At 41.7% G+C, this 9,783-nt stretch overlaps 1 pseudogene; it reads right to left on the bottom strand.

Moving 5' to 3' along the window:
* Positions 1 to 509: 509 nt before the first annotated feature.
* Positions 510 to 8,994, bottom strand: LOC119012753 (annotated as a pseudogene).
* Between the last annotated feature and the right edge of the window lie 789 nt (positions 8,995 to 9,783).

Raw genomic sequence — 9,783 nt, 5'->3', positions numbered from 1 at the left:
AGTTTCTCTATTTACATCAGAAAACTACAGTTAAACTCTCTGATGATAGATAGATAGATAGATAGATAGATAGATAGATAGATAGATAGATAGATAGATAGATAGATAGATAGATAGATAGATAGATAGATAGATACTTTATTGATCCCGGAGGAAATTCAAGCATCCAGTAGCAATAACAAACATTGAACATACATTGAACATACATACAATATCAAAGAAACAGTAGAAATAAAAATATTGAATAAAAAATGTTATAAAAATGTTGTGTACAACTGTATAAAAATATAAAGTGATATTAAAAATATAAAGTGACATAGAGGTAAAGAGTATTAAGGGGACAGGGGACGGTGTACAGTTAAATTAAATTGGGCTATAAAAGATGAGTGCTTTTGAGTGCATTTGTCCATTGTCTATTGTGCTTCCTGACATCACTGCGAGCTGTTGTACAGTCTGATGGCCAGGGGGACGAAAGAGTTATTGTGTCTGTTGGTGGAGCAGGATTGTGACAGCAGTCTGCCACTGAACACACTCCTCTGCCTGCTGAAGGTGTTGTGCAGAGGGTGGTGGGTGTTGTCCAGTATGGACAGCAGTTTGTCCAGGGTCCTTCTCTCTGCCACAGTCACCAACAGTCTAAGAACATATGAAGTATTTTCTTCTTCTTTACTGCATTTATGCTAGCTGCCATGTCAGGTGAACAAAAAAGACACAATAACAACACAACAAAAGTTATAATATGGAACACAATTCTGTCAGGCTTCACAATTTCAACTGAATAACATCTTTACACCTGTGGCATCAGTGGGGTTGTTGCAGTGTCATAGTTACAGTCGATGAGTTAACTGAATACAAATCGTCAGGAAATGACTGCATGTCCATACAGGGAAGGTCAACAATACCCATTCAGCTCTCATGTCATTTAAAGTATATCATACAACAAATAGTTCCGACCAAGCAATCTGATTGGTCAACAAGACTGCTCAGCTCAGCATGACAGCACGCCTGACTCATTACTCAATATATTACTCCGCCAAGTCTGTGGCAACATTGTAACTGTCACAGCTGGAGTAGGAAACGGCAGAAAAACAGGCTACAAAATGGATCAGTTTGTTAATTTGGATTTATTTGGTGGCCTCAGTTTGGATGAATGGTTGGAGGAGGATGAGGATAATTTTAATGGCAGTATGCAGGTTAATTTCTATAATAGCCCCAAATAGGCATTGCCAGCAATACATGGCATATATATACATATATGCATATGGCAATACATTTGATTTTGTATACTGTTAATATGTAACTATTTAAGAGCACATTGGAGGTAAATAAAGTGATAAATCTGGAACTTCTCTGTTCTTTATAATTAGATAATAATAAGATAAAAAATGAAACAAGTCTGAGCTGAGTAAATTATTATTGTATCTTTTTTAGAAAAGTTATTTATTACTCATGAAAATAAATCACAAACCACCTGTCAGGTGCCAAAGTCACATTTACAGAATAAAGTGACCTGTTTTAGCTGAGAAGGTAGCCTATTCCCTTCAGTGTGAGAGACACTATTGTGACCGCAGTGAAAACAATGCTTGGGACAGATATTTATTTGCAGTAGAGATAAAACTCTGTGTCAAAATGTCAGAAAAACAGTTTACTACTCTTAAGTACAATCTCGAGGTACCACTCGAGTATTTCCCTCTTCTTCTACTTTAAAAAGTCCCCTCCAAAATCTATTTGATAACTTCAGTTAGTAGTTACTTTGCAGATTCATATTATTCTGTGTTTATAGACTGTTAAGTATGACATGTTATCAGTCAGATAGTGATGTGGGCAAGGCATTGTGTGAGAGGATGCTGCATCAGAGCCACAATAGCACATTTAAATTGGGTTATTAAATCTGAAATCTGACAGAAAAATTACAGATAACGATACTCTGAAAGAATGTATGAGAAGTAGAAAGATAAGTAAATGCTCAAGTGGTATCTCAGACTTAGAAGACGTAGACAGACATAGAACAGTACTTGAGTGAATTGTTCTTCCATTTATTTCATCACTGGTTGTTCCAAACTTTGACACAAAGAGTTTCATCTTTACTCCAAATAAATGTCGGATGTCCATTTTAAGTCTCCTTGATTTCTACTAATCCATATCAGTATTGGCCCTGAAAAAGCCATCGACTGCTCCTCTATATACAGAGCGATTAGGATAAAAAGAACAGCATGGAGAAGTCCAGTAATTAAAGTATATGAAGTACATCCATATAAAGCATGTGTTACCACATTTACATGAGTGTATAGATGCTTGTATGACATGAAAAATGTTGATAACACAACTCTCAACGACATCATGCTAAAGCACAAACTTTTCCTGTCTGAGTTGGATCACATCTGGAGCATAAACAGCCAGATGCTGAGAACTGTCAGTGTTGATGCACTCTCGCTAGGTTCTTCCTTCTACAGCTCACACAGAGACACAGAACCAGATGACCGAATGCCAAACCCAATTCCAATCCCAAACCCAGGATAAAGAGGTTCAGTGAATGTGGTGTTGAAGGTGTGGAGGTGGATCAGTGAGTCAGAGGAGACTCTGTAGAAGGACAGAGTGCCAGCAGGACAGTCCACATACACTGCTACTCTACCAAAGGAGGAGGAGGAGGAGGAGGAGGAGGAGGAGCGCAGGGGCAGATCTGTTACTCTGTCATTGTGCCAGACGGAGTACCCACCACCTGAGCAGCTCAGACTCCAGGAACGATTATCATCCCAAATCTGCAGTCAGCACTGTTTCCTTTCCTTCTGATTCCTCTGTAAGTCACTGCGATATGAACTGCTCCTCTCCACACAACCTCCCAGTAACAGCGACCAGTCAGACCAGTCATACACAGCAGCTGACAGAAGCAGTCGAATCTTTCTGGATGATCAGGATATGGCTGGTACTCTCTGTCGGTGCTCACTTTCTTGTTGTCGTGTGATAGTTTGAGCTTCCAGTATGCTGTGTCTGGGTCCAGTGTGAGTTCACATGCAACTGATAATAAAAGAACAAACACAACACAGCAGCACATAATCATTAGATACAACAGTTAAATGCTCAGAATGTATTTAGCACATTCATGTTCCTGAACAGCTATCTGTAGATTGAATCTAAAGAAAAAACAGTTGTTGGTTTAGTTATTAGGGCAGCTGTGGCTCAGGACTCCTCCTAATTAAGACTTGAACCAAGCTAAAAGAGTCATTCTTTATCCTTCTAACCTTTATGTTCCAATGTGTTTACCATATTCATGCTTGCAGACGCCCCGAAAGTGGACCATACCATTTCTTAACTTTGAACTTAGTTGAACGAACCATTGCAATGGCTTGAGTTCTCATTAGAGACTAAATTCAAAACCACCTACTACAGTATGTACTTGCGTATTTATGTATGGAAGTACATCATTTCACTTTTGCAATACACATTATCCTTAGTGTTGTATCATAGGCAACTGGACTTGTTTCAATTTCTTGAAGATGTTCCACCACTCATCCAAGAGGCTTCTTCAGTTCAAACTAACTAGAGGGGAGTTGCAGCCTTTTAAAATCTGTGTGGGAGTGTCCTTAAAGAGTCGTTAGGGACACGTGTGGCTTGTTGACCCAACCATCCTTAATGTGGGGTGCTAGGGCTGGGTGAGCCCAGGTGTGAATGATTGTTAAGTTCTCTAGGGTGAGAACTCAGTACAACATTGTAGGTGGGTGATAAGTATGTCTTGTCTTAGGCCACCTCCTCTGTCTCCACCTAAGACATTACCCAGCGCTGGGGCATATGATCTGACCAGTGTTTTGAGGTAGATAGGTGTAGTTCTGTGGACAGCCTTGAAGGCCAGCACCATCGTCTTGAATCAAATGTGGGCCGCAACATGAAGCCAGTGGTGGTCATGGAGGAGGGGGGTCACATGGGAGAATTTGGGTGGATTGAAAATGGGGTGCTGCAGCATTCTGGTGCAATGGTTTAGTCGCAGAGGCTGGGAGTCCAGCCAAAATACAGTTGCAGTAGTCCAGGCAGGAGATGACCAGCTCTTGGACCAGGAGTTTCACTGCATCCTTTGTGAGGAAAGACCGGATCGTGCAGATATTGTAGAAGGCAAATCTATAGGATTGGGCCACAGCAGTTATGTTGAGGGCACATGATAATCTGTCGTTGAGGTTTCGCCCAGGTTCTTCACCATCGACATAGGCGATACTATGACGTCCTTGACAGACACTGACAGATCCAAAGAGGGCAGTCCAAAGAGTGACCAGTCCTGAAGCCTGACTGGTTAGGGCCAAGGAGGTTGTTTTGTGAAAGATAGGAGGACAGTTGGTTGTAGACGGCAGACCATGACCTTGATGACAGAGAAACTTCATCAACAAGGCACGTTATCCTGCTGAAAGAGGCCACTGCCATCAGGGAATACTATTGCAATGAGGAGGTGTATTTGATCTGCAACAATATTAAGGTAGGTGGTCCCTGTCAAAGCAACATCCACATCTTGCCACCTTTGCAAGTTACCATGACACAATCAATGTTCTTCACTTCATCTGTCAATGTTTTTGAAGTTGTGGCTGATCGGTGTGTACTCCCATTTGTCAGGTCGGGGTAAAAGGGATTAGAGGTAAGATCGGGCCTAAAAAATCCAGCCCGACCCGACCCAGGCCCGCAGGCATTAAAGCCCGACCCAGCCCGAGCCCGACCAATTAACTTGATTTGCAGGCCCGAGCCCGAAGCAAACCCGAAATTTCAATTTATCCCATAGTATTTTACGTTCACGAAATGTCCGCAAAGCCGTGCGCAAAGCGTGCTCTTGCTCTGTGCCTCCTGTTTAGTAGTAGTTATATAGCAATTACCTTACAGCGCCGCCTTCTCTGTTTTATCCAAATTATTTATTTACAACAAGTATTCCTTAGTTTAGTATCCACACATCGTTTTAGTATACATTTTTATAAACATATATTTATTTTAAAAAAAGTCAGCGAGAGAGAAGCCCGAGCCCGACCCGACCCGAACGTAATGATTGACATTTTAGGCCCGACCCGACCCGAATTTCGGGCCGGGTCGGGCTCGGGCTCGGGCTAAAGATCTTACCTCTAAAAGGGATATCTAGGAAAGGGAAAGGTGGACCCAAACGCAGTAAACTCGGGAGGCAAGGATAGGGAGAACAAAAGGCGAGCTTTAATAAGGCCGTTACAAAAAAAAAAACAAAAGCAGACAAAATCAGGGCAAAAAAGCAAAGTAACAACTTAAAGGGCAAGACAAAGTAGCAACAGAAAACAGCCAGACAAAGTACAAACCAAAAATTCAAAGTTCAACTTAAACATGGGAAAATCAAAATCAAAACATACCAAAACGGGACAGAAGCATGAACAGGATCAGGAGCAAGGATCAGGAACATGGAACAAGGGTAATCCGAAGACAAAATACAGCAGACAGAAACAATGACTGGACAAAGAGTGAGGGGAAACACAGAGACTAAATACACAGACACTAATGACATGACGAGGCACAGGTGAGGAGAGAGGAGGAAGGAAGCCAGGTGAGATAATGAGGGGGAAGAGCACAGAGGAACAGACCAGGAGGGAACAAGACAACAGACAGAGGGAGCCAGAGGGGAGAACATAGGAGAAACTTAAAGGACACATGAGGGCATGGAAAAATCAAGACATGAGACACAAGACATGGAAAAACAAAACACAGAACACAAGACAAAAAAAAGACATGAATCAAACCCCAAAAACCAGAAACGAGAAACAAGGAACAACACAAACAGGAGTCATGACACCATTCAACTCATCAATCAATATTTCATGAGGGCCCTTATTAAGATTTAATTATATTTGCTGTTCTGCCATAAAACAAATACACACTTACATTTCCCTTACATTTCCTCACACCAGGTGTCAGCCTCTGCTTACCACAATTTTCCAACCTAGGGACAGAAACATAGAATATTATTTTTGATCATGACAACATGGATATGTTACACCCTTCCTTTTGACTGATTTTCTATCCAACAGGAGTCATGTTGTCCAACAGAAAATGGTGTTACTCAACTTGTCTGCATATCCAAAGTAGTGTATTAGCGCTTGTTTTCAGTCCATACCTGAGCGTGTCCAGTCTCCAGCTTGGATCTTCAAGTCCAGCAGAAAGCAGCTTCACTCCTGAGTCCCCTGGATGATTGTATCTCAAGTCCAGTTCTCTCAGATGGGAGGGGGTGACCAGACAGCCTGACAGTCTGGAAACAAGTTACAAAGAAGAGTCAAATGAATAAAAATAAATAGTTACCAAAAACAAACAAAAGACAAAACAAAAGGCTGGATTCAAGGAAATGCCTCCTCACAACAGTCCTGTTGCAAAAGAGTAAAAATAGAATTTTAAATCTTAATAGTATATACAACTTAATGACATGCATTATGTTCCCTGGTGTTATCATAAGTGTAAAGCAGTTTATACTGCAAAAAGAAATCTGTTAACAAATCCTTTCTGACCTGAGAGTTTCAAGTTTACAGTGTGGACTCTTTAGTCCTGATGACAGCAGCTTCACTCCCGAATCTTGCAGGTCATTGTTACTCAGGTCCAGCTCTCTCAGACTAGAGGACTGGGAATGGAGAACTGAAGACAGAGCTTCACAGCTTCTCTCTGACAGATTACAGCCAGTCAGCCTGAAGGGAATATTAGTGATGTAGAAATTTGAATCAATAAAGGACAGTATGTGTTTGATATGATTAATTTATCTATTAACATTCCACCTACAGAGCTTTGTTGGAGGCTTTGACCACTGGCAGCAGCCTCAAGAGAGCCTCTTCTGAAGCAGAGTATTTCTTCAGGTCAAACACATCTAGATCTTTTTCTGATGACAGTAAGATGAAGACCAGAGCTGACCACTGAGCAGGAGACAGTTCGTATGTTGGGAGACTTCCTGATCTCAGGAACTGTTGGATCTCCTCCTCTAGAGAACCATCATTCAGTTCATTCAGGCAGTGGAACAGATTGATGCTTCTCTCTGAGGGATTCTCCTTGATTATGACTTTGATGTAATTGACTGTCTTCTAGTTGGTCTGTGAGCTCTTTCCTGTCTGTGTCAGCAGACCTCTTAGGAGATTCTGATTGGTCTGCTGTGAAAGACTCAAGAGGAAGCGGAGGAACAAGTCCAGGTGTCCATTTGGACTCTGTAAGGCTTTGTTCACAGCACTCTGATAAAAGCGTGTTAATTGTGATTTGGTTTTTAAGAAAATAGACCACCGGGAGGTTGTTAGTTCCTCTGCCAGCAGATTGACACCAGAGTTGATGAATGTCAGATGGACATGAAGAGCAGCCAGAAACTCCTGAACACTCAGATGGATGAAGCAGAACACCTTGTCTTGGTACAGTCCACTCTCCTCTTTAAAGATCTCTGTGAACACTCCTGAGTACACTGAGGCTGCTCTGATATTGATGCCACACTCTGTCAGGTCTGATTCATAGAAGATCAGGTTTCCTTTCTGCAGTTGCTCAAAAGCCACTTTCCCCAGAGACTCAATCATCTTCGTGCTCTCTAGAGTCCAGTGTGGATCTGTCTCAGCTCCTCCATCATACTTGACCTTCTTCACTTTGGCTTGGACAACCAGGAAGTGGATGTACATCTCAGTCAGGGTCTTGGGGAGATCTCCTCCCTCTCTGTTCTTCAACACATCATCCAGAACTGTAGCAGTGATCCAGCAGAAGACTGGGATGTGGCACATGATGTGGAGGCTTCGTGATGTCTTGATGTGGGAGATGATTCTGCTGGCCTGCTCCTCATCTCTGAATCTCTTCCTGAAGTACTCCTCCTTCTGTGGGTCAGTGAACCCTTTGACCTCTGTCACCATGTCAACACACTCAGGAGGGATCTGATTGGCTGCTGCAGGTCGTGTGGTTATCCAGAGGCGAGCAGAGGGAAGCAGTTTCCCCCTGATGAGGTTTGTCAGCAGCACATCCACTGATGTGGACTCTCTAACATCAGTCAGGATCTCAGTGTTGTGGAAGTCCAGAGGAAGTCGACACTCATCCAGACCATCAAAGATGAACACAACCTGGAACTCTTCAATCCTGCAGATTCCTGCTTCTTTGGTTTCAGTGAAGAAGTGATGAACAAGTTCCACCAAGCTGAACTTTTTCTCTTTCAGCACATTCAGCTCTCTGAAAGTGAATGGAAATGTGAACTGTATGTCCTGGTTGGCTTTGTCTTCAGCCCAGTCCAGAGTGAACTTCTGTGTTAAGACTGTTTTCCCGATGCCAGCCACTCCCTTCGTCATCACTGTTCTGATTGGTTCATCTCTTCCAGGTGAGGCTTTAAAGATGTCGTTACATCTGATTGCAGGTCTGTCTGGTTTCCTAAATGCTGTTTCAATCTGTCTGACCTCATGTTCATTATTGACCTTAGCAGTCCCTCCCCCTGTGATGTAGAGCTCTGTGTAGATCTGATGCAGAAGGGTTGGGTTTCCTGCTTTAGCGATTCCCTCAAACACACACTGGAACTTCTTATTCAGGTTAAATTTGAGTTTACGCTGGCACACTGGAGCAAGAGTCTCTGAAAAATAAAACACCAAATAAATCAGTACATCAATGCTACTTGATGATGGCAAAAGTATGTATATCTGCGGAATACTGGTTTGATATGTTCTAAATGTGTTGTATAGTGCATCTGGAAAGTATTCACAGCACTTCACGATTTCCACATTTTGGTATGCCTTATTCCAAAATGGATTCAATGAATTATTTTCCTCAAAATTCTACAAACAATACCCTAGTATTGTACAGTATCTTACTGTTTTGCAGACAGTCAGCCAGCTCATCCTGTTTCATTCTCCTCAAGAAGTCCAGAGTGATCTTCAGAATGGCCTCACTGCTGCCGCTCATCCCCTGTTCTTCATCTTCACTCTGACTCTCTAAGCCTTCTGGGTAATCTGGACTTAGGACCCTCTGGAACTTCTTCAGCTCGTTTTTCACGAAACGGATAATGCTCCCTTCAAGCAGCTGCAAAATATTAAAATGTAAATATACAATTCCATTTAAAGTTGTTGAAAACAGCACAAAACCTGGAGCTAATAATCTTCCATCCTGTTTTCTGTATTTCAAAATGTAATCTTTCTACTCTGTTACACAGATCACACTGTTGATGAACCCTGTCCTGGTGATTTTAACACCAGATAAGTTAGCTAGCAATTAGCTTGTCCTTTTAATGGAATAAACTAACTTTTATTGACAATTTTCCAGCTGGAACCACAATATCAGAATATATTTCATATCCTTTGCTGTTATTTTAGCTTTGACTGTGGACCCTAACCCTTCATTTAATATTTCTAGTGTGTTTCTAGTGTGTGCTACATACATTTACAGTAGATTTTGAGCCTTTATTTCTGTCCACTGAAAGGGTTTTTATTTAAAACAGATACAGGAAGTGAAGTTTGCGTTAGCATTGTAATACTGTAACTTTAACAGAGCAGATGAACATCACAATTTAATGATATGCTTTAATATTCTACTTTTAGCAACACCCAAAGAGATTCTCTGTTTGGGCCGTATGTTAATAATGATTCATGGCTGTTGAAGGTAGCAGTTGTATCTGTGCTTGTACATCGATACGCACCATAAATATGGAGACCAGGTTTGTGTGGTGCTGCGGCTCAGGCTGACCACTGGTCAATGATTTATCCTGATGAACTCTGAGGAGAAAATGCAAAAACAGAAACATGCTGCATTATGTGCTGTGATACATTATGAATCTTATCCTGAACAGATGTTGATATCCTGTGAGAAAGTGATTTGAAG

This window comes from Acanthopagrus latus, chromosome 22 (assembly GCF_904848185.1).
Source record: "Acanthopagrus latus isolate v.2019 chromosome 22, fAcaLat1.1, whole genome shotgun sequence".
NCBI lineage: Eukaryota > Metazoa > Chordata > Actinopteri > Spariformes > Sparidae > Acanthopagrus > Acanthopagrus latus.
The sequence above is the reverse complement of the archived record's forward strand: the minus strand, read 5'-3'. Positions and strand labels throughout refer to the sequence as shown.